At 40.2% G+C, this 25,432-nt stretch overlaps 1 protein-coding gene across 1 annotated transcript in view; it reads right to left on the bottom strand.

Annotated features, from left to right (window-relative positions):
• PPARGC1A (PPARG coactivator 1 alpha) overlaps window positions 1-25,432 on the bottom strand; it is a 371,480-nt gene that overhangs the window by 102,207 nt on the left and 243,841 nt on the right. The window lies entirely within an intron of this gene.

A 25,432-nucleotide genomic window follows, 5' to 3' on the forward strand; every position in this document is an offset into this window, starting at 1 on the left:
ACTAGAGATTCAATTCAGGTAGTCGGTACAATTTTCAGCATAAAAGACCTTTAGGTCAGCCTGAAAACCACTTGTGAATGGTTTAAAATATAGGAAAAATAATACAAGCCTGTAGATCAAAGCCCGGGGCTATATTTTCAAAAGGTGTTTAGTGTAGATGACTCATGTGCACAGTATGTTCTTACATCTTCCAGGGTTTTGCACAGTGGTGAGAACAGGCAATTTTAACTCGTTCTGAGCCTGCAACTTTAATAAGTGAAAAGAATTGTGAGGTGGACTCCACAGTCAGCTAAACCTTCCCACGCAGCGCACTCCAGTGAGCAGGAAAGAAGGGTATGCGCAGGGGAACGACAACCGTGAAGAGGCTTAACCTGATTTCCTAGTTTGTATTTCCAGCCCTGCTGACGCACGCCCGAGAAGGCTGCTCGCATGAGCTCTGCCGAGACGTCGCTGCAGGGATCTCATCCCCTGCCACCCGCTCCCGCACCCTCCGCGGCACAGGGAGCATCTCCAGCCCATGGACATCAACGGGGGCTGCAAACCGCCGCCAAAGCAAGAGTGCAGGGCAGCATCTGGCCCGATGCGCTCCTCGGAGGCACTCGGCACTCACATTTTAAAATAGGCAGGTTTTCCACAAGAGAAAAGGAGGGGAGGAGAGAGTATTGTCTTTCTTTAAAAGGATAGTACATTAGTGACGATGTTTTTTCGTTAGATCCCGGTTTGTCTAGTTGGGGAATTTATGGACTTTTAAAAATAGATTTTGCCAAACAATTGTGTGGGCAACTGCTGACTTGCAGTCTGCAAGATATCTTTCCGTCAGCCTCAGGAAGATTAAAGCAGGTTCTATTTTCATCACAAGGGAGCTAAGGAGGTAGGCACAAAGGAGAAATTCACTTTTTGTCCACATCAAGCTGAGCCTCTTGCCAGACGATGCAGCATTCACTGCAACAATTGCCAACATAATGTGTTGCCTTCTATAGCTCCTTCAGGTTGAAGAATAGCCTTGTATTGCTACATGTAGAGAGAAGGAGAATTTCCCAGTTCCTGGGTCTATAGTTTAACACCAGGACAATTTCTTTCCTAATTCTGCATGCCAAAAAGCTGACAGAAAAGTAACACTGGCATACAAAGGAGTAACATCTCCCTGCATTACATGTGTGTGAGAAAGGAAATAGAGATGAAAATAAAACATCCTCTGAAAGATCACAGCGTTACGTATTCTTGTATCTTCATTTAAGTCCTGATTCTAATCTCAGCAGTATGATGCTCAGAGAGAAAAGCATGTCATAGCCTGGTATCTACCCCTCTTAGATGGAAGAGGGGGAAAGCAGCCCTGCCAGCATATCTGTACAAGACAAACCTTGCACAAAATAGGGCAACAGGGATTCAGAAATGAAAATTATCTTCTCAGTCATCAAATCCAGGCCCCTGGTGTCAGAGGCTACAATGTGATGCATTCCCTCTTAGAAAGCAATCACCAGCTCCATAAGAAAAATCCACTGCTACCATCAGCAGCAGGTTCTTCCAGAGCGTCACTGTTCATGGTCTGAACTTTCTCCCATTTTCAACCTGCCTTCACTCGTGGCTAGTTTATACCCTTTTATTCTTGTGGCAACATTGTTTTGTAGCTTGAACAGTCCTTTCCCTCCTTGGTGTTTATCCTTCTGAAGTATTTATGGTAAGCAATCAGATCCTCTCTCTGCCTTTGTTTTGCTAGGCTATCTGAGCCAAGCTCTTTAAGTCTCCTCTCACAAGAGAGGCTCTCCATTCCTCTGATCTTCTTGGTACCCATTCTAAACTGAATTTATCTTTTGTGCACACGGACGACCTGAATTGCACACAGTATTTTTGACGGGGTCACATCACTAAATAAGCTGTGGAAATAGCATAAGCAGAAGAGATATGGGACCAGATCTCTGGGATGTTCCTGTTATTCTTGAATACATAGACTCATAAATGTATTTGGCATTTACTGCCTCAAAATAAAGACATAAATATATTAAAACACAAACACAAGTATTTAGACAAAGACAGGAAGCTTTTCCTTTGCTTAACAAGGAAAAAACCCATATTTTTTACCCTGAACCTAAATGAAATTTCAGAGAAAAAAGTTTACTGTGCAATCTACTAAACTTAAACCACAGCTGTGCTCCCATGAAATATCATCCCCCTGTTTATAACAAAGTAAGGGCTCTGTGCCACAGTTCCTATTTCAAGCCCTGATATATTTTGCATGAAGTGCAAAATGTAAAAGCAAACCTGGGGAGAAGACCAGCATCTGTGTGTTAGCGGCTGTATGTTTTTCAGTTTGATCTGACCTGTTCGGCAGCTGCAAGAGAAGCAAACACAGAGACCAAAAAGCAGAGCAGCTCACCAACTTCCTGATGAGGCAACTGAACTTTCCTCACCTGCAAGCACACGAGAAACAGGTAAATTAAGAGCCTGTTACTAAGGGCCCCAAGCACAAAACCAAAGTAAACCAAACCAGGCAGTACCATACAGGTAGGAATTGGATCAAGGTATGCCAAAATCAGCAGGATTTCAGCAACATTCCACTTACGGCTGCAACACTCATGCCAGTTAATTAGCAGTGGCATTAAATGAGAAAACGGACACTGAGCAGGACACTGGGGTTAACCTATGTGATCTGTGCCATATGATCTTTTATTCCATCTGTTATCAACATACTTCAAGAGATTAATCCAATACTCATAATTTTGAATGAGCAGACACCGTTTTGTTACTCTGTATCATACTTCACAAGTCTCAAATATTCAGTGTCTGATTGACAGCTTGAAGAGGTGCCACAAGGTTAAATGACAGCCTATCAATTTTTCAAGGGCAAGAAACCCTTTATGAGACATTCATAGGTTTTTCCTTCTAGCGTTTTTCCATTGTTTGCCTAACCTAAACCTCAAGCATACACCAGAGTTTAAGGACATGCTGCTGTAACAGAAACCATCAGTCAACAAAGAAAAAAACATCTCAGAAAGATGTGCCATACGCCCACCCTGAAAACACACATCAATTATGGGTAGTCATACTAGAGTCATCAGCTCTGTTTCTATGATAGAGCCACTGCCATTGTTACACCATGGCCAGTGTTGGCATCCACTCCTGACCTCAAGCACAGCTCTCCCAGCAGTTCTAGAGGGGACGGGCACCACTCACCACAAAGGTACCTTCTGCTCTAACCCTGATAAAAAGCTTTACAACACACCAGGGACAGCACAAGAAAACTGATAGCTTTACTAGCCATGACAATGCTTGGGGAAGATGCAGCTATGACAACCCCTGTGCTCAAGGAGCCGCTCTACTGGACTGTGAGTGAGGGGAGGCAGACAGAAATGCACAGCCAGGCACAAGCCGTGCTGCTTTTCTTTACAGGAGGAGACCAGTGATTTCCTGGCATACATGCAAGTGCTTTGGAAAGTACCAGCAGGAACATATGAACATTGCTTGGTAGCTGGAAATGGCTGTGAGCGTGGGACCCCCGCTGGAAGGGAAGCTGAATGGTGCCCTTTGTCCACCCAAGTGAGAGTCACTCCTGGCACGCATGCTGGGCACTGCTTCCTGCCTCGCCCTGCCTGGCATCCAGACCGTGTAGGACAGGAGCTGCACAAACATCAAGAGCAGCTTTTTATCAGCCACTGGAAATAGGGCTAGTTAGTATCAGCAAGTCATTAATCTGGTGTTATGTTGTAGGTCAAAATGTCCTTCTGTTTAGACCTCATTGTCAAAGTCTTCTGCTTCTTCAGCATCATGATTTAGTGTTTGGAGAGACGTAACTTCATGTCACTGTCACTTTTGCTGTATGTGTTCTGCTCTTTGCCTCTGAGACATCTTGACACATTGATATACAAACCAGAGATGCAAAGATGGTTGTAAATACTGCACTAGGATCTATTCCTAAAAAGTTGAAGAGAATCTAACACAACTAATTGCACACGTACAAGGAAGAGATTGATGTATGAAATTCATAAAGAAAAAATATTGCATCAATAAATTAAGAGCTGCAACCTGTCTAAAGTTCAGCTGTATCGACTGCTAGAACATCTGAATGATTGCCATAATTACTGTAGATACCAGTGCCACTTTGCAATATGGCCTCTTCTGTGTGCATTGTCTTTCCCATCTCTGCAGCAGCATTACAGCTTCAAATGCAACTGTTGCTGAATTTAAGCTGGAGTGCCTGGAAGGCAAGTGCCATATTTTATACCGCTATGCTTTGGGTGCTTAATTGGGTCCTAAACTAAATATGCTGAATATATACTTAATTAAATGTGCTAAAGAAATATTCTAGGTGCATTTAGAAAAGATTTGTTTGGTCAACTAAGATGCCTTGCAACTGTAATTGCATTATTGTTATTGGCATTTCTAAATCACTCTCTGCATTTCCTTTGGAATAAACGTCTTAGTAGCTCAACAGTATAATGTATTGCTATGCTACAAAACTGGAGGAACACATTATATATTCATGTACACTTGGCTTTAGCCACTTACAGTATAACAATGAAGTAAGGATTATTAGGCAGTAAGTTTGCGGAAGCATCTTTAAACCATAAATATACTTGACATATACCACAACATCTACCCAGTAAGAAATTGGGTAAACAGAACTCACTTATATGTTGAAATTGAATGGACAGTTAAAACTGAATTAGCTGGGCAAATAATAGCATTTTAATAATATAAAGTATAGTTCACAAACTATGGTACAGCACAGACTATTTCTCTTGCAGTACAGGCAAGAGAGAGTTAGTATCACACATGTTTCGGACATCTATACATTGATTCAAAACCAGGTTTTGATAATGGTCTTAAATAGCTAAAATTATAAAAATATATAAAGTCCCTTTATATTAAATTTTCTGAAACATCATCAACACTGCAGCAGAGCAAGGGAAATCCAAATCCATTTTATCAGCTTCTAAATGCAATGTATGTTATCTCTGTGATAGTATCTTCTGTCAAACCGTATCCAGGACATTTACTTTCTCAAAAAACACAATCAAAAACAAAACCAAGGAACACAGGACATTAAAACAGAAAAGGGAGGGCCTTTAGAACAAACTGACCATACTGAATGTGGGAAAAAAAAAAAAAAAAGACATGTTTAAATCTAGCATTCTAGCAACTTTGTAATGTATAGGGATTTTTCACCATTTCTGTGTATTGCAGTTTTGGTAAAAGGCAAATCCCAGGCATATGCTTGCATAACACAAAACATATTTGGGTTTAGTATTAATAATTTCTTTAATCACTTTTTTCTCACTTGTGTCATATTTGAAATTTTCCCTTACATCATTCGTATTTTATACTTTTTAATCTCTTGAGAACCTTCTCTTTAATATTTTGGGGGATTTCACATGACATGAAATACTAATAGCTACAATATAAATTAGCTGACAAGATTCAAGTTCAGAAGGCATGGGAAGCAATCCTACTGGATGTACAGGATCTTTTGACAACAGGTCTGATTTTGTATGGTGTCTGAGGGAGAGGGACAGGCCATGGCCCAGCCTAGCAAAGCTTATAAGCACACACTTAACTTAGAGCATACGATTACTTTAAATTACTTCAATAGGATTATTCACATACTTAAATTAAATGATCTCCTAGATTTCAGACCTTATGCATGGCACACAGTCTGTCTCTGCAGGAGCTCCCAAAATGCAGAGGGTACGTGGGAGAGGAGGATGAGGCACCTTTAGGTATTTTTAGGACCTCATAGAGCATCCAGGTGAGACAAGGCAAAGATGTATTTTAACATCAGTTGGAAGCTGCAGCTGCTTTCCATTGCTGTGATGGGTGCCTCCAGGGTGGTTTTTTTTAAGCCTATTAGAAATGTATTCATAGAAAGTCATCCTTTTGTAGAAGTAGAGTTATTGATCAGAAATCTCTGTTTTCAACTCATTTTATCCAGACAAAACCCATTCCTCTTATGAAGCTACTCACTTCATTGTTTGGTACTGGATGCTTTTCTATTAATTTTGGGATGGGGAGGAGGTACTTTGCCAAGAAAAGACAGAAAAAAAGCCCATCTGCTGTTAAGAGGAAAACCTTGCCTGTGTTCTGATTTTCAGGACTTAGGAGTATTAAAAAAACAAATAATTTTTTTTTTCTTTTGCTTAACACAGAATAGCAACTCTATACTATTTCATGGCCAGGTTTTGATTCCTGATTGTCCACAGCAGCTCTGTTATGCACAGGTGCAGACCTTGGCAGACCAAAGGCTGGATGGATATAGGAAAGGGAACTGCCCTTTAAACAGACAGCACAACTGCACATAGGTTGGTTGGGGATTTACGTGGAAACCTCTGTAATTATATTAATGGGAATTTAAGGTGTAAAAAGATACCAGCAATCCAAAAGGAGGAAAGAATTCTTTGATGTTTCTTCAGCATCAGGATCAACACAGAACAACAGAATGTACATGGTAGCTGTCACAGATACAATGAAATATAAAACTTTTATCTTAATTTCTCCCAATAAGAACTGCCATGTTGAAGATGGTTGTAAAAAACAAAAACATGCAGCCATTACTGCTCAGGGTGGTTTAAAATCAGGCCTTATTTGTCTGTGTCAACATTTTAAAGTAGAGAGTATGAAGGCATTTGTTAATTCCGTCCTACTGAAGATCCCAGAAAGAGATCTGTAAGCTTCTTCATTCATTACAGAATGTGCCAAATGACCATGCTGTATTCCCAACACCAAGAATCATAGAGTTTTGCTGCAGCCTTGGTACTTTCACTATGTGTCACTGTGCATCAGCATTAGCTGAAGAACCGAGAGCAAGGCTAACAGCAGAGAGAAAAGTAGAATCAGGGATTTTTTTCTTCTGAAACCTCACATCTCTTTTCCATATATTAGGAAAAGGTTATGCTCCTTTTGCTCGTAATTATAAAACAAGAATGTTAATACTACAAAGGTTCAGCATAAATCAATTTCAAACTGCTAAATTTATTAGGCAGTGATTGTAATGAATTATACGAAATGGGTAACAAATCCCAGGCTAGGATTTTTTGCTGATACTTTCTAAATGTATCAAAAACACTAGATAACATTTATGTTTCTGTTAAGAGCTGCTAATTTTTTAGCACCTTACAACCCTTGGAAATACATTTCCTTATCTGCAGTGAATACTAAACAAAACTGATTTATACAACTAGAATTCTGTTTAAAATTAATAAAAATTACTTATGATGGCATAAAAATCTCAAACTAAATTGTATTTAGAATTTTTAAATATGCAGGGGAGCTATTTTAAAGGTTATCCTAGATTAACAGTTGTTACTACTGCTGTTCTTGTAATTATTGTTACTATTAGTATTAGTAACATCATCATAATAATATACAAAGAAGGACTGGGAAAAAAAAAAAAAAAACAAAAAAAAACCCCAAAAAACAAACAACCCAAACAAACAAACAAACAAACAAGAGAAGTCCTTGAAATTGCCTTGTTTAGAGTCTGAACTAATGCCTACTAAAGAGATCTCAACAAATATTTCATATACACTGTTAAGAATTAATCAAAAGATCATGGTGATTTATTTTCAGTTCTATAATAGTATTTTAAAGAGTACTGATATATTTCTATTATACAAATATATATATATGTATGTATGTATGTATGTATGTATGTATGTATGTATTTCTAGTTTAGAGTTAAAGCTTGAATGCAGCAGTTCACAGAAAATCCCTTTAACAGATAGTCCAGCATGCTGGCTAGGCTTTCCCATCTGAAGCAGATGGGAAAGCAGTCCTTTATAAGAAAAAAAGAAAGGAAAAAAAAAAAAAAAAAAAAAAAAAAAAAAAAAAAAAAAAAAAGGAGAGAGGAGGGAGAAATTTTTTTCTGTCTGATGTAATGTTTTATTGCAATACTTTCATTCATATGTGGATATTTAAAAAATTATTTTAAAATATAGGGATATTTCTGTCAAAATGCAAAGGTCTAGGTATTTTTATTTTGATGCACAGGAGTTGTGCAGAAATCTCAGGAGCTCTAATGAAACGATACCTAACCAGTTTGTTGCAAGGATGTGTCCAAACCCCAAAACTGCTGTAGCTCATGTCCCAGTATTGGCAGGTATCTGTTGTGCGGACTGACAGGAAGAAAATATGCAATAGGAAGAAGTCTTCCTTCTCTGTCTGATCAGAGAAGAAAGGTAAATTAAATGGCATCGTGGTGATTGAAGGGGAGGTATCACATACCATGTGGTCACACAGAAAGAACTCTGCAGAGACTGAGAAGCTCCTCCTTTTGACAATGAACTAGGCAGGCGAGAGGGGACACCTGGTCATTTAAAATGCAGCAGGACTGGAATATCAGGCCCATTCTCCAAATTGCTGCTGCAGTTTGGAGCCAGAAGAAGTAAAATGTGTTTCCCTTATGCATTTCAGCTGTTGAGCTGTATCAGAAAGCACTCTGGCCTGGAATGTGAAAACAGAGCATTGCACTGGAATGTTTTCCCGCAGTTTCTACCAGCTTTCACACTGTAAAAACCCATCTGACAAATACTGCCATTAGTGCATTACCTTCAAATTAGGACTAATAAAGTCCTGTCCCAGCTTGATATAAAACAACACATACTTTTTTGTAACTGCATAAAGCACAGTGTTAATTCCAACAATTGCATGGGCAGATGAGAGACTTGTGGGTATGGAAAGTACATCCAACCTGTAAAGCCCAGCATGTACTGGTAATGAAGAAGAGCTTGCAGTTTTTCTTTGTCCCAACTCACATCAGCAGTATACATCACCCATAAAAGTCGCTTCCTGCCTTTTTTTCAGCAATTCTTTCAGCTCCTCTGAAAGCTGATTGTATTACAGTGCCTGACAGAGACCACTAGCACCTCACACAACCTTCTCATTACTCCTTATCCTCCCAGTCAGAACCATAGCATGACATTTTGGTGCCTTTGGCATCTTCCACCCAATGCTTGATGTGTCTGGGCTGCTCCCATCTCCTGCAGCACCTCTCACCTGGCCCTGTGGCATCATCCTGTCTACTCCTGGTGGTCCACTCAACCTACACTTCATATGGCTCTGCCACTTCTCACCAAAAGCTGGTCTTAAGATCAGAAAGCCCCAGTTAAGTCTCTTTCCATACACAGACACTGCTCACAAACTTCTGGTAAAGAAAACCTCTTAGCTATTCAGCTGCATGTTCTACAAGCGAATATCCAAATGCAATGGCATTCATCAGAGGGAGTTATGGGAAACATTTACCCTAATTATGCTTCTGTCTAAATTAGTTACTAGTCTTAGATGATAGTTAAACTACCAGAAGGATTTCTAAAACAATAGATTTCTTTGCTACTTAGTGGTTTTTATCAGACAGATAATGAGAGACAAGAAATAAATAAACTCACGGAGGTACAATTACATCATCTTACTCTCTCAGCATGATAAAGAAAATGGTATTCACTTCCCTCCCCAGAGTGCTATGAGGCTTATTCCATTAAGGTTTGTCAAGTGCTTGGTTGGAAGGCCTCATAAGTGCATGGTGTTATTAGTAAATATTAAATAGAAAACCAGATTCTAATTATCAGGATAAACAGGCTAAGTTCTGCTTGGCTAAATGCACTTGGGAGAGGAACCCAAGACCACCAGAGTGCTGTAGCACTGTGCAACCTTACCGGATCCAACTCCTCTTAGCCTCCAAAGGATCAGGTTTGCTCAGGTGCAAACCCACCAGGACTAAAATTCATCATCCCTATCTCTTCCCCAACACTGAAGAAAAATTTTACACTTACACTTTTGGGTGTATTATGCATAGTAGACTGATGTAATTTATTTTTCAGGCATGCCCACACCTGTTCATCACCATGTACAGCTGGGACAGAAACACAGCACACAGGTAAAGCACACCGCACTATGCTCCTTTGCATAGTGGGGATCTCTTCCCCTCGGAGCACAAGGTTCACAGTGTCATCTGTCACTGGGCTTGTGACTGCCTTGACCCTTACATCCCAGCACCAGAAGGAAACTCCTGTTTCATGGTCTTTCTACCTTTTGCCGCAACAGAGAGAGAAAAAATATCACCCTGTAAACATTTCACCACAGCTAAAAGAGACATATAATGCATTTGTGGTACACTGCATTTAATGAAGCATAATTAGAGATAAAACTGCCCTTAATATCATGTGTGGGTAAAGGTCTAAAATATTTTTTGCATTGAATGCTCATGATTAAAACTATCTGGTAGCTTTGGTGGTGGGTTTTGGTTTTTTTTTTTGCCTTTGCTGTCAAGTCAGGCCTGTGCTGGGCACAGCCATCAGGGGCTTTACATCTTCCAGAGCATGCTATGCAGTCTGATGGCATCGCTTGCATAAAGGGCAAGGACTGACAGGGATTCAAAGGAGACACAATTGCTGCAGTAAAGAAGCTTCTTTCACATCAGCGGAAAAATTTGGGGATGGATAAAGTTCTGGAAAATAACTGTTCTGGTGGATAAATAGGAATCCTAGTAAAGATATAAGGCCCCTCACAAACGGGGTCATCCAGTCTTTGGGGAGCGGTAATTTTGCCAGCTGTAAAGGGAGCCAGTTAACCTGTGCCTACAGAACTTCTCCCAAAGACTATGCACAATACAGAGCCCCCAGACTGCAGGAGAGGTGTATTAGCTAGTTCCTAGCTGTGTATTTTGTTTGAAAGGAAAACTGCCTTCACTGTGCTCAGCATTAACAACCTGACCGCTGCAAAGGTAGTAAGTTTTTTTCCTACCAGGAGTAAGATCGGAGATATTTTGAAAATACCAATTTTGGATTACAGTGGCCTCACCCTAGTGGAGACCACCTACTGAAAAGCAACATTTACAAGACTGATGGTTTGGGCTTTCACAGAAAAATCCTCTACTGGAAACAGGACTTGAAACACCAGCAAAACAATTGGAAGCACAAACATTAAGCGTGATGATTTGCAACCTTTCTACCTCTCCCCCAAAATCCATAACAACAGGCTGAATTCAAGCAAACAAACAATACTCTGTGAAGATGTAACACCAGGCTCCACCAATAATCTGCACTGAGTGATTCTCAGAATGGAACACTTTCAGCCACACTCCTTCCCAAATGAGATGAAGGGAGACTGGGAAGCCTGTTTTAGGCACACCCTGGTAGCCAAGCCGCATGGAGAGCTTGGTTTTAAGAGAAAAATCACCCTCGATGCCCATTTATTATGTTCTCTATTCATATAGTAGCTATAGATTCACTACAGCCTTTGTTCTGCAGCTACAACGTTGTTAGGCACGAGCTGAGGCATCCTGAAATGGTGGCACCATCTCCTGCTTTTCAGAAACCACCTTCCAACACTAAGCAGCCCGAATCGGGAGTATGGACTGAATTGGAACCATGCAATTTTTAATGCGTCTACTTATTGAATTTTTAATCTGCAGATTATTGACTGTATGGACTGTAATGGCTTTGAACAACAGGGTGAGTGTGTATGCCAGACATCTGAAGTAATTCTATGTGAAAAGAGATGGCAAATTGCTGGAGCCTTTAATTACACAATTATTTAATAGTATTAAGGGCGGGCCTGAAAAAACAGAATACTCTCCCCCTGCACATTTATCTACATCTCAATAAAATGAGATGCGATTTGTGTGAGGGGAAAGGAGCAGTGGCTCTGAATATATATATATACTGGTATGCAACATTTCTGAATGGGTTGGTATGAAAAGATGGACCATAAAGAATTTATGGTTTCAGTCTATGGGATTTTAAGACTTTTTGCTTCTGTCATCCTATAAACCCTCAACATCGAGAAGCCATTAAATGAAAAATGATTCGTTTTCTGACCTTTTTCTATACATATGAAGATCATAAAAAGAATGATGATGCCACTGATCCCCACATTTGTCTGCATATTGCGTACTTTATATATATAGGGCCCGCTGCCACCACAGAAATGGGGACTCCTAGGTTTTTTTGGGCAGGCTCTTGACAGCACATTCAGAACGCAGATCAATTCTCAGTGAAGCAGCAGCAGCCATGGGCTGGCCTCTTCACCACAGCCAGCCTGTGTCATGCCAGGCACTCCTTCCCTCCCTGGCAGCAGGGTACTGCTCTTCTTTCCTTTCCTCATGATTTTATTTGGAAACAAAGAGAAACAACATCCTGTCATCGAACATCAGTAAGGCATAATTATTATAGCTATGTTTTATCTACCACAGTGAATGTTATTACTATTTGTGAGGATCACAAATATCAAGCCTCCAGGAATGTCACATGAGAATGTCATAAGTAAGCCTATGTCTAAAATAAACACTCAGAAAAACCCTTCTCAAAATCACTCTGTCTACCTACATGCAAATGCATGTTACTACTAAGGGCTGTTCTTTACAAGATTAGAGAAATAATTTGGGGGGGAAGAAGTCTGTTATTTCAGGGGCAAAACCAGCAACTCTGCAGAGCTAATATTTTACCATGCCTTCTCTCAGACTGGTGCTGTTGGAAGAAGCCCTGAATACTGGTAGGCTAAGCTCAGCTGAAGCACACTGCAGCTGCTCAGGACGTGCTGCCATCAGAAACAGGTCTCAGGCCTGGCTCTTCTCTCTTTCATGCCACTGACTGTAAGCCTGACTCGTATTTCTGCTGCCCTTTGCAAACAGCCATACCTCAGGCAGAGAACTCAAAGCTCCGTGATAAAAAGCACCTTTGCTAAAATTTAAATAAACTGTGCCCAGCAAATGAATTTAAAATGAGTGAGTGTCAGTGGCTGCTTTAGATAGATACCTTTTTACTCACTGCTGACCAGCTCATGCATTTAGGTCTAGCAGTGCTGAAAGAAGACACAGGAATATATACCTCACTGAAAACGGAAATGGCACGCAGCAGGACAGAGCTTGTCAGTGCCGGGATGAGCCAGGGAAGGGAATTTTACAAATTTCTTTCAATGTCAGGTCCTTAACTTTGCAGTGTCAGTTCTGTATGCTGAAGATTTGTTTCATGCCCTATATATATTCCCCTTTCATAGAGAAAAGGCTGGTGACTGTGCTTACTATTCTTGGAGTGCTGTTGTGAATGGGTGGAATACTAAGAGAAAACCACATCTGAAAATGTACACTCACGACGTCTTATCAGTATTGGACATACATAATTTTTTCTTGCAAAGTTTTTGCTATGAAATTGGTTGTCACACAAATTCATGTGCTTCTCCTTGCAGTTTTGTGGTTTTTTTTTAAACCCTCTACATTACTATATTTTTGATGTCCATTTTAATGTTCCTTACAGATAAAGCCAACCGTCTATACTAAAATTTCATGCACCCTTTTCTTTAGTTGAACAGAACTGCATTCTCACTACACAGTAGTATTTCATATACATTTCAATAACTGGGTACACTCCACACGGTTGAAAATATCCACCTGTAAGCATGCAATATTTCTAACATAATTGAACGTAAATGCAACATTCCCCAACATACCTTCTCTAGGCGAAAGGAAGTGCGAGCTCCTTTGATGTAAAGCATCACTGTTTAATTGCTAATTGTGAGAAGAGTAAGGATGGTTTAGTTGAATAACTGAAACACTAGCCCTCACTTTGGTCTACCCCTGGAAAACTGAAATCTAAGAGTGAAAGAATTTTCTCCCAACAAAGTTTCTGATAAATTGTAATTTATTTAAATGATAATATCAGCATTTATCTATTTGATACAGAGACTTCCTGGAATGATTTACAGGAACAGAATGTATGGAAGTTTGAAGTGTTCATGGAGAAACACAACATGGAAACACAACGTGGAAACCTGATGGTCCACCAAGCATACTGTTCTTTTAGTGAACTCCATTTTTGAGCTGAAAATCACTACAGATTTTCAACCCACTACAAATGAGACAATGGCAGCATAAGTTTGCAGTTTTGTTTGGAAACATGAACTATTATTGCTTACATGTGGAAACACTGAACAATGGGCCAATAGCTTTGATTGATAGCATTTTGACCTCTTGAGCTGAGCAAGGCACTCAACCAAGCCTTTGCGTGCTCTTTGCAAGACTCACATGGAAGCAATTGGCACACAGTGCAAAGAGCTGCAGCGCTTGGAGCAGAGATGGACGTAAGCAGTGCAGAAGAAACCACCACAAATATCCTATTTATTGTGCTGAAGGTCTGAAAATGAGGATTGCTTTGAGCATTGTACATATTAAAGCTCTTTGTGAGGCTGGCTGGGATCACACCAGCTTTGATAAAGCAGGGCTAAGAAAAGATGTACAGGCTTCAGTCACAGAGGAGCACAACACAGATGCCTTCCAGAAAAAAATTAAGGTAAAGGACTTGGAGCAGAGTTGGCTACCTCTAGGTCCCAGGATGACACTGATGGTGATGATGATGATGACAATAATGATATAACAACAGCATCACCAACCTCAAATTCTTTATTACAGAACAGATACTAAAGTAACCAAAGCCACCTAATATGCAAGTATAAGTTGTTTTCCTTGAAAGTGAAGAGGGAAGAGCTGCTTCTGCATCAAGACATAGTTACTCTTATTTCAGAAAATAGGTACATTGGACACAGCAGTCAGCAAAGCAACTGAGAGAAACCAAAGAATTAAGACAGCTAAAGCACAATGGAAAGACACAGCGCTCTATTAATAATGCTCACCTTTAAAGAAGCATGATAGGAGCGTGGCATTTAATATCAGTGCTTATCACAAGCATCTCAAGGGATTTCAGCTCTTTTAATGTATGTCTTACAAAAGAAACACCACTAAAGAGTGCTGACTTCAATGTTTTCCTACTGCTAACAGCTGCCTTTCAGGCAAGATCCCATGAAGCTTTCCTCTTCCACATTTAACTGACTGTGGATTTCCACGTTTAATTGAATGGGATTCAATAGCAGGAGCAGAGAGAGTTCAAAATGTCCCTTTGGGGATTCACTCAGGAGAAATTACTCATTCATGCCATGACATTTTGAGGGAATATCATAATGTCGTTTTGGACACAATGTCATAACTTAGAAGAACAGAAGAATAAGATGGAAACATCAATTACGATAAAAGAAAGTGTCTAAAAATTCATGTTTTGCCCTGTGTCCCTCCTTTCCCAGGAAAGTCCCAGTCTGAAACAGCTGCTGTGCATCTGAAGTTGCTACATGCATTCACCACTGGGACAGTACCATCACCCGTGACAGGGTCGCCTGCAGGCTGTACCCTGCAGAATTCTGTTCACCCCAGCCACTCCAAAATCCTGAGTGGCAGGACAGAGGACAGCAGTGCTATGGAGACAAGTATAGTAGGAGACTTGTGTTGGCCAGGTTCCCTTTCCCATAAAACAGAGCTGATGTGGACATGGTGGGTAGAGGGGTACGATGGTACCACAGGGTGTAACTAGAATGCAAAACCTTTCTATACACAGATACACATGAGTAAGTACACGTGTACATAAATATGTGTGTGTGTGTATATATATATATATAGACAGACAGACAGATATAGGGTCCAGACAGTTATTTTTCTGATTCTACATCACGTGCTGATACTGAATTACATTAGCAATACCACTCTACAGTATAACATCAAAAAATAAAAACACAAAAAATAAATGTGATAAATAAGGCAAATGCAGAACTGTCATGGAAATGCTTGGAGTTTGAGGCTTTTAACACAGTGATACAAGAACTCAGAGACAACTCACCAAGTCCTATATGATCTTTGTGAGGACAAAGGCTCGAAACCCCTTCCAGAAATATTCCTTGCTGATAAGCTGGGCGGCAAAAGAGTGGAGGAATGTCCTAGAAGGTTATGTATGGCTTGATGAGAAAGTTGAATCAACACTAGCGTTCATGTAAAAGACTGTATCATAATCCTCTCTCTGTCTCTCTCTCTGTGTCTTCAACCTGCTAATTGACTTAATTAAATATAAAGTAAATAAGAATCAATTGTTTTCATCATGATTAAATATGTTAAAATGAATCCATCTAGTTATGTGGTAATCAAACTTCAAGGAACAAGAGTTTAAGTTTGCAAAAATTTAAACCAGTTCTAAGTGATGCCTTTTTGTTTGGTGTCTGATTTTAAATTACTGATTATTTTTCATACATTATTTCACTACCATGTAAATTTTCACTTTTCAAGTACTACAGCTGCTATGCCAACATTCTCCCACAGTGCACTGAATGGCATCATAGAAAAAATTCAATGAATATTTGTAGAAAGGCTCTTTCCAGGTTGAATGGACTGCTCTGTCCCAGTTCTGACTGCCCCACTGGCAAGTCAAGCAGTGGGAACCACCAGAGGACAACATGCTCCTGACCTCCTCTTTGCAAAGAGCTTAACCAGGAAAGCAAACTTTCACACTAGGGTTTTGTCTTCAGGATATTATAATTATTCAGGTTTTCAGTTACTGCTGCCACTTTAATTCATTTAGCAGTAGGCCTTTTAGATTACAGTCCATTTATTATCAACATGTTTTTTGCACAGAAGGTTACAGCGGTTTATTAATCCATCAATGGGCTCCCTAAAAATATGATCAATGACGCTGTATGAAATGCCATTCTTTATACACTTTAGGAGGTTTGGCAATTAGCACTTCAAAACATTATGACTGTATTGAAGGTTTAAAAAATACTTGTACAGAAAAAAAAACAGATTCATATCCCTGAAGAATTCTGCTGAATTAGAACAAAACATTGTAAATCTTACCACCTGACAACACTACTTTTATGAAATTATTCAAAAAAATGCATGTTATTTGCAAAAGTTATAAAAAAAAAGTGTTAGAGTTAGGATTTGATTAATGAGACTGCATCTAGACAAACTCCATACTGCTGTAGTTTCTCAGAGTCATGTTTCAGACATACCTGAAAGCTGGGAAGCACTGCTATTTTCCAAAGCATCTTTTTAAAAGAAAACAATCTGACAGGGCTGCTTGCTCAGTACAGTGCGGCTGTGAACTGGGAGAGGCTATGAAACACATTATAGTTCACTTTTTTCGGACTAAGAGAGGCTCTTCAATTATAGAAGTGTAAACGGGTGAAGATTGAAAGTCCCATAAATACATGTCTCATCACTCACTGCACACCGTGTGCAGATACAGCAGCAAGCAACACCTTGCTACAAGGTGAGAGTTAATGTTATCCACCCTCCTGCACAGCACTCACGTTACATTCAAAGGACAGCACACTCCTCTGAGCCTTGTTTTAAAAAGACCACTTACTGTAGCACCGTGCCAAATATTTTGGTTGATATTTAAATAATTCATGAATGCTAATCTCTTTTTTTTAACAGAAGAATAAAACTATCATATTCAGAAGCTGACCTTTTTACTCTGCTATATAAACCCATTAACAATACAGAAAAACATATCCCCAACATAAAAAGCTTTGAAATATCAATTTAAAGACTACTTTCTGCTATATCCTTTATTGTAAATGCTAGCAAGAAAAAAGCAGAAACCAAAAATCAATTTTTAATATATTTCTTCCTACCACAGGGTATCGGAAACATTAATGGTTTCTGTATCTACATGGCTACTTTTACAAGCTCTGCTCTTCCCACATTTGCCTTTAAAATATGATTAATGTACGTTTGCATATATATTTTAAGTATTTCTGGATGTAAATTAATTAACAATAACACAATATAAACAAATTTCCCATTGTTTGATTACCCAGAGTAACAGTTTGACATTTATATAGCTGCTGCAACTTAGGCAAGAGAAAATGTTGCACATTTTTGATTAGCTAACTGGATTGCAAACAAACCGGGAATCCAGGCAGGAACCAGACTTTTGAAGTTAAGTTTTGAAGCCACTGTTGTTCTGCAGAACTCAAGTACCCCTGGAACTACTTTTTGGGAAAGTTTTCTGCCTTTAAACTTCCAATGGTCAAGGAACAACTCATTAAGTTGCAGAAGTTCCACTGAAAACAGGCATCACAATAAAATTGTCAAGCTGTAGCTAAACTGAAGGGAGTGAATATGAGCAATGGTTATGAACAACCTTGTGCAATGTGAGTGTAGAAAAACTTTTTTTTTTTTTTTTTTTGTGCTTCTGAAAAGTCTCCCCTTTCCTTCATAAACCCACACACAGACACTTCTGCATAATTTTTAAGTTCCATATTTTAATCAAATTTCGTCCCATTGTTCCCAGTTACTGCAGCTTCCAGGCTTTCTTCATCACTACTGCTGAACCCACTCCATCATGTTTTTGGAGATGAGGGTGGAAATTTTCTCTGTAATCAACAAAGACAAGTAGATGCCTTTGAAAGCACAGAGGGAGATCTGGATTAGGAATCTAATTAATTAGGGATTAGGAACCTAAATTACATGGACTTCTCTTCTGTTCATAATTCATGTATTTACTTCAGGAGGACGAGTTCACTATGTGCTTAAAGCATGAGGGCGAGATATAATCTAGATATTTTCCCTAGGTTCACATCACCTCCTCTATCATAGGTTTCATGAGACATTTCTCTTACTCTCTTTCCAGATCAGCACTATGATATATATGTGTAAGTTATTAAAATAACACCACATGCAAATCCGCGATATCAACCTCAGCCTAGAAGTAGCACACTGGACTGAAAAGCAGAAAATACAACAGGAGCACATTGAGAGGCTGTGAAACCATTGCAGAAAATCATTAACCTATGTTTGCTTGGGCTTCAGGCTTTTCTCTTTTACCTACCTTTAAATAGCATCCACACTCAGAAGTCTTGGTCAATCCACTGGCTGGCTTGTGGGAAAGACTAACCTGGTATTACTGGAAAAATCTATGTGAAAATAACAGTATTTCATAAATATACTGTGATATTGTTACAGTAACACTGCAATATTACAGAAGCATTAGAGAAAATTCTCCTGTTGCCTGTAAACGCATCATTTAAAATCCACAATGCAAAAGCCTCTTCTCTAATCAACTAGAACAGGCTTGGCTCCACAAATGCAAACTGGATAACTATTACTCTTAGCACATTAAAAAAAAAAAAAAAAATCAATGACATAACCGATTTTTAATATCATATGAAAATCATCAAAGCATGTCATGTCATTTTAAAGTGATCTTTTAAGTGTTAAACAGCAGAAACCTACACAGCCATGAAAAGTGGTTTTTTTTTTTTCCTTTTTAGAGAAGGAAGAGAGTAATCCCAGGGATTTACAATTAATTGTACAGTTTCAGCACTGAATAATTGGAGTAAGTAAAAGTCTATTTGAACTATCTCACATTTGTCAGGCCAGTGCTGTCAGCTGCAAACTCCACTCACAGGGTATCACAGTTGCTTTCTAAATACTGCTGCTTACCACAGATTCTATTGGAACACCTTGCTGCATCACGCTAAGTTAAGAAGAGACTTGTCCTGAGTTTTAATGATAATCAAAATGTAGATTTTATTTTTGCCATGATTCCTATCAAGCTCCAGGCATGGGAATATGCCTCTGGGAAATCCTATTGAGCTCCTCTAACAGAAACTTATCTCTGACAGTAAGGAGGGACCAAAGTATTCCTAAAACAATGTGGAAAATGTGAATTCTCTCAAGAGAAAAAAGATTTAATTCACTTTTTCATGTTAATCATTGCTACCTATTGATGTCCTAAACCTGCTGCTGAATATTAGGGAATTCAGAGTAAAAAGCCATAAGGTAAAGCTTTTACCAGCATGTATCTGAGCATTAATTGAAATGCCTTAAGGCACAGAAAAACTGCTTCTGAAACATTTACATGAGATGAATAGAGCTTGGATAAGGGAAAAAAAAAGTAGTATTCACAATAGTTTTCCTTAGAGTTATCCCCATCAGTTAGTCTTTAAATACGATGACTTTTTTTTTGCTTAAATTCTCAGAAATAAAGCCCTTTGTAAAGAACTGCAAGATCTGAGAAAATGTGGCTGGATGGAATACCCTAAAACTATTTTTAACAAAATAGTGCTTATACAATTGGTCTTTTTAATGGCAGGTTTAAAAGGCACTGGTTTGGGGTTTTTTCTGTTGGAGACTCTCACAGTGTTTGTCGGGAGCCTTTGGGGACACGTAATTTAGGTACAATGTCCTCTGTATACAGTACCCAACACCAAACGCACAATTACGACTAAATCTTAATCCTCCTTCCACTCTATCTTCTGAATAATAACCTGTGTTATTACAGAAAACCATTTTTTGCTGCAAATGAGGTCACATGCCAGGATAACTTCCCCTCACTCCACTCTGCCTGCAGTCCTGCTGAGCCACATCAAGGCCCAGGTAACAGGGGAACAGCATGGGAAGCCTGTCCCCGGCTCCCCGTGGGGCATGGGGCAGAGGCCTTGCTGCTCAGCAGGGAAGGATGAGGAGGGAATGGCTGGAAAGCACTAACCCCCACCCCATCCAAGCAGTCTTTGGGGAGGAAATTCTAATTCTGGAGGAAATTATTATTTTGTTTTTCAAAAGTGATGTGTCACTCACTGAAGTGTAGTAACTGCTATCTGCTGGCCCCTGATAACAGGCAGGTTTTGGGACCATTAACTTTGGGCAGCCTAGCGTAGGTTGGTCTCACCCACATGCTTTCTAAGTTCTGCTTTTCCAGCTACTCCCTGTCGCCTCTCCTGTCACTAGCATGTGCCATATATACCCACATGTCCGTGGCACAGCTGATGGGAATGGCACTGCCTGGGTGAGATTTGATGTGGCTGCAAGCTGCAAGGCCAAAACTGATAAAACTTCTTGGGGGCAAACTTCTGATTGCACTCAGCACAGGGAGACTTTCCATAGGTCCTGGCACCAGGATCCCAGCAGGGTCCTTTGCCCTCTGGGGAACCAAGGCTCTGAAGTTTTAATCTGACTTAAAAGCTCCCAGCAGGGAACTCATTCCCCTCCCAACCAACTCATGGTCACAGAAGTTTGGGATCTGACTCCCAAGGAAGAGTGGCCAATTTCTCCTCTGAATTTGTTGGGATCATCTTTTAACCCTGGCATCTCAGCCTGCCTTTTTCTCCTCAATTAAGGAGCTATCCGCTATTGAAGGTATCGTGGCCAGGTAATACCTTGTAGACCATCATCACATCATCTCACATCCTCCTCTTGGACAAAGTAAGTAGATTGAGCTTCTTAAGTCTGTAATTGTAGGATCTATTTTCCAGAGATTGAGTGAATTTGCTACTGACTTTAATGCTGTCAGGATTTACTCTCAGAGCCTCAGCTGGGGTAAATTCTGTGCTCAGAGGTCAGAAGAAAATGTAGCTAAACCATTGCTGAGATTTTCTGATTCCAAATATCTCCTGCAAATCTCTCACTGTACATTTACTACTTTGCAATCTGCTTTAATTAAAGCTTAGCAATCAGAAGGAAAAAATCTTTGAAGTTTAACAATTCAATAGTGTGTGAAAATGTTAAATGCTAAGCCATTTTGAATAAGCCTTATTCTGTTCCTTAACAAATTTTCGATATATGAAACAGTTTGTTCAAAGCAGATAAAGAAAAAAAGACTGGTGTGGATTATACCTTGTGGCTAGCACACTTCTTAAATTCAGTTATTTACCAATTATTATGCTGGTGACAGTGGATTGCTTGGCAAAAGCCGGACAGTAAATCATGTAAAATTATACTCCCGTGCAACCTTAAATTCTGCATTTTAATTGTCTTTAAACAGATCCTGCCAGTGTTATGGCCTAAAATATGCAGTATAGTTCTAGATAACAGTAAAACAAACAGAGATCAGAAAAGGGCAATAAAAATTATGGTTAGATCTGTTTCCTTCCAGGGCAGTGCATTTTAGGCCTCTGAAATAGTGAGTGGGCAAAGTGGAGCCTCCCTGTACCTCCAGCTGGACTGGTCCCTAAGTACAACTCCTGTCTGGAGTGGCTCCTGGCAGGGAAGGACATGCAGAAATCTATATATAATGGATATCTTCATGGCTGAAGAACTCAAATCAAAGTCTTACAGGCATGTGACAAATCAAACCAAAGATCTTAATATTTGAGAAGCCTGGGGCTGCTTTATTTCCCTAAGAGTTGGGCAGAGAGCTATATAGAGTATACCTAAAGCATATAGAAGGAACTACAATGCACTAACTGTGGGCCGGATTTATAATGATATTTTTGGATGTAACTTTTTTCCATGTTTTGGTCTGGTTTTGTGTGTAAGAAGGTACTTGTGCAATTCTGCCTGGGTCCTCATGAAACATATGCTACCCAGTCTAGCTTTCTAGCGCACCTGAGTACTCCCACAACCAACTGAACTTGATACAGAGAAAAAAAAAGTGGTCAAAATCTTCAATACCAATGCTATATTATGTATCCTAATTGCTTTACTGCTGAGAGACTGGCATTTTGTTTCACTCTTCATGAAATTTGTATTGATAACTACTTAAGCTGTACTAACAACTCCCACATATGACTTTCCTAATAATCTACAACAAGGCATGAAATCTACTATTTGTGGTAGGACCCACCCATGAAATCAGGCAACTTTGTCCAGAATTTTTAAAGTAATACTACCATAAACATTATGGTAAAGTATGCAATAAAAATGCAATTGCACTGTAATACCCACAGAGTATGTATTAATGCAACCATTAAACAGAATAGTACTGCCACAACATTAATACATTTTAGATTATAGTAGCAGAATTAATACACATTAGGTTACAACATTTTCCTACAGTAATTACAGGAATACTATCCATAAGAAACTGCCATCTGCCTTCGAGAGCCCAATTTATCTACCCTTTCAGAGCAGCAGGAGCACAGCTGGCCTCTCTGGAGACAGAGCTCCAGCTGAGGAGCAGCAATAGGCATTTCAAGAAGAGCCAGAGGTTCACAGGCCAGTGTTTTGGTGATACTGATTCTTTGGAGCAGTGTAGGTACCGCTGACATGATACTCTTGGGAAATAGCTCTTTGGGAAATGTTTGCAGCTGAAGCAGTCTCTCCTGGGAGCTGTGGATGCCTGGCACTACTGTATTCTCTAACTTCTGTTCTCGGCCAAAAAAATCTGATGAAAATGCTGGAGGACAGGACAGGAGGAGTTTTGCTTTGTGATGGTGAGAGGCAAAGGCGTTTGCAGATTAATTTACCTGATTAATGTTGATCCTGATCAATGAAGATGATGAAAGGCCATAAACTCCTCCTGAGGAGGCTCAGGGCTTTTCAGCTTACAGAAAAAACATAAATATTAATTTCCCTAATAATATAAACTGAAAATCTTTATTTGACCAGTTTTAAGGGCTGCCCTAAGTCCTGGCCAGAAGCAATCTTTATTCCCTAAGAATTTCAGTTCTCAGGAAAAATGAAATGACAGCCTGATGGGTCTGTCTGATGGGTCAGCCCTTTTGGGACTAAACTGAGCATCTCCTGCCGCCAAATGGAGGGTCTTTGTTTCTCACTGCATGAAATGGAGAATCTCAGTCCCACAGAGAGTATGTTCACAATGGAATAGGCCTGCTAATTAAATGGATTTCTGATGATGCCAACTAGAAAAGTAAAAACCATTTTTCACAAAACTACAGGAAAAATACTCTTTTCAATACAAAATACTTTCTACTTGCAGAAAGTGCACAGAACATGAAGAGACACTGAGTTGAGCTACATGAACATTCTAGGAAGGTAAGAAATGTGTTACATGACCTGGAGAGCCAGGTCCTTCATTCCAGAATCTCATATTCCCATGTTCGACTCCAGTTATTTTTATGTCCCCCATTTGTAAGACATCCAAATCAGTAGCTCAGGACTTTCTAGTGCCTGAAAAATCTTGCATGATATTTAAATGCTAGACATGTGAAAATACCATTAATTACTAACTGAAGTAATTTTTCTTCTGTGTCTCAGAAAATTTTTCTACTTCTGTTTTCTAGATGAGTACTTTTTAAATGCGCACTGCATTTCCAGAGCAGAAATGTGATGGGGCTGGGTCAGCTCAGGCACAGGCTGGGCTGTAGAGAAAGCTTTATGATAGAGGACAAAGCTTTGCTACATCTGTGATTTACCCCTTGCACTGACATGTCCTTGTCCACTTCCAAAAGGACTCTGAAACACATCTCATTCCATCTTCCTCTGAAGAGGCAAGTGACAGAAGCAGCTGAGGACAGGAATGAGCATGATACCAAGTCAGTTTGCCCTTTCCTTCTCTTCTCAGTGCTCCCTTCTAGCTCCTATGGAGTGTTCAATGTATCCCAGCCACATCCAAAGGATGTCTCTTGGCAGGGAAACTACTGTGAGAAAGGACAAGCCGGTGGACGTGAGGAAGTGACTGAGTTAGGAATGAAGCTGCAAAGGCAGCTAAGGCCCTCTGGACTCAGGTGGCATCTCTCCACTCCATCCCTGCTCCATATCCTAATGTAAAACTGGTTATCAGAGATGGGAGACAGAGACAGAGAGTATTGCAAAAAGGAGAAAGACAGTCATGTAAAGCAACTCTGAGCAGTATCTGCTCCAAGAGAATTTTGCCCCTATAACTATCACTGGCAAGCCTGTAAAGCATTAAAGAGTCCCAGGATGCAAATTGTATCCCTCACACCAAGGAACTCCCTGGCTTTTACTCAGATGATAACAACACATCCTGATAGGCAAGGAGAGTTGATAACCTGAAATAAAAAGTGTGCCTTAACTAGAGTAGCTCCCTACCATGGTACTAGAACACTTAGGAAGGCTCAGGACACCAAAATTGTAGAGGATGCTGAGCTGCTCCAGGCAGCCAATGGGGAAATCCCACATCCCTCATGCTGCAGAGCACTGCAAGGAGTGCCCCTGTACTATCCAAGTTTATGCTCACCCTTGGGAGATGAGGTGAATCACACACCCATACCTAGCTCAGGAAGCTCCAACTCACCCCTTATTCTCCCCAGTGCTTGAAGTGCTTATCTGAATCACAGAATCACAGAGTATTCTGAGTTGGAAGGGACCCTCAAGGATCATCAAAGTCCAACTCCTGGCCCTGCACAAGACAGCCTCAAAGATCATGCCACGTGCCTTAGAGAGTTGTCCAAACACTTCTTGAACTCTCTCAGGCTTGGTGACCACTTCCCTGTGGAGACTGTTCCAGTGCTCCATTACTGTTTTTCTAATATGTAATTTAAACCGCCCCAGAACAGCTCTATGTCATTGCCTTGGATCCTGGCACTGATCACCACAGAGAAGAGATCGGTGTCTGCCCCTCCTCTTCCCCTCACAAGAAAGTTGTGACTGCAATGGGGGCTCCCTTCAATCTCCTCTTCCCCAGGCTGAGCAAGCCAAGTGACCTCAGCCATTTCTCATACCACTTGACCTCAAGGCCTTTCACCATCTTTGTTGTCCTCCTCTGGACACTCTCTAATACCTTCCTATCTTTCTTACATTGTGGTGCCCAGAACTGCCCCAGCACTGGAGGTGAGGCTGCCCCAGCTCAGAGCAGAGCAGGACAATCCCCTCCCTTGCCTGGCTGGTGATGCTGCGCCTGATGCACCCCAGGACACGCTTGGCTCTCCTGGCTGCCAGGGCACTGCTGACTCAACTTTCCACTGATCAGGACCTTCACATCCCTTC

This window comes from Hirundo rustica, chromosome 5 (genome assembly GCF_015227805.2).
Source record: "Hirundo rustica isolate bHirRus1 chromosome 5, bHirRus1.pri.v3, whole genome shotgun sequence".
NCBI classification, from domain to species: domain Eukaryota; kingdom Metazoa; phylum Chordata; class Aves; order Passeriformes; family Hirundinidae; genus Hirundo; species Hirundo rustica.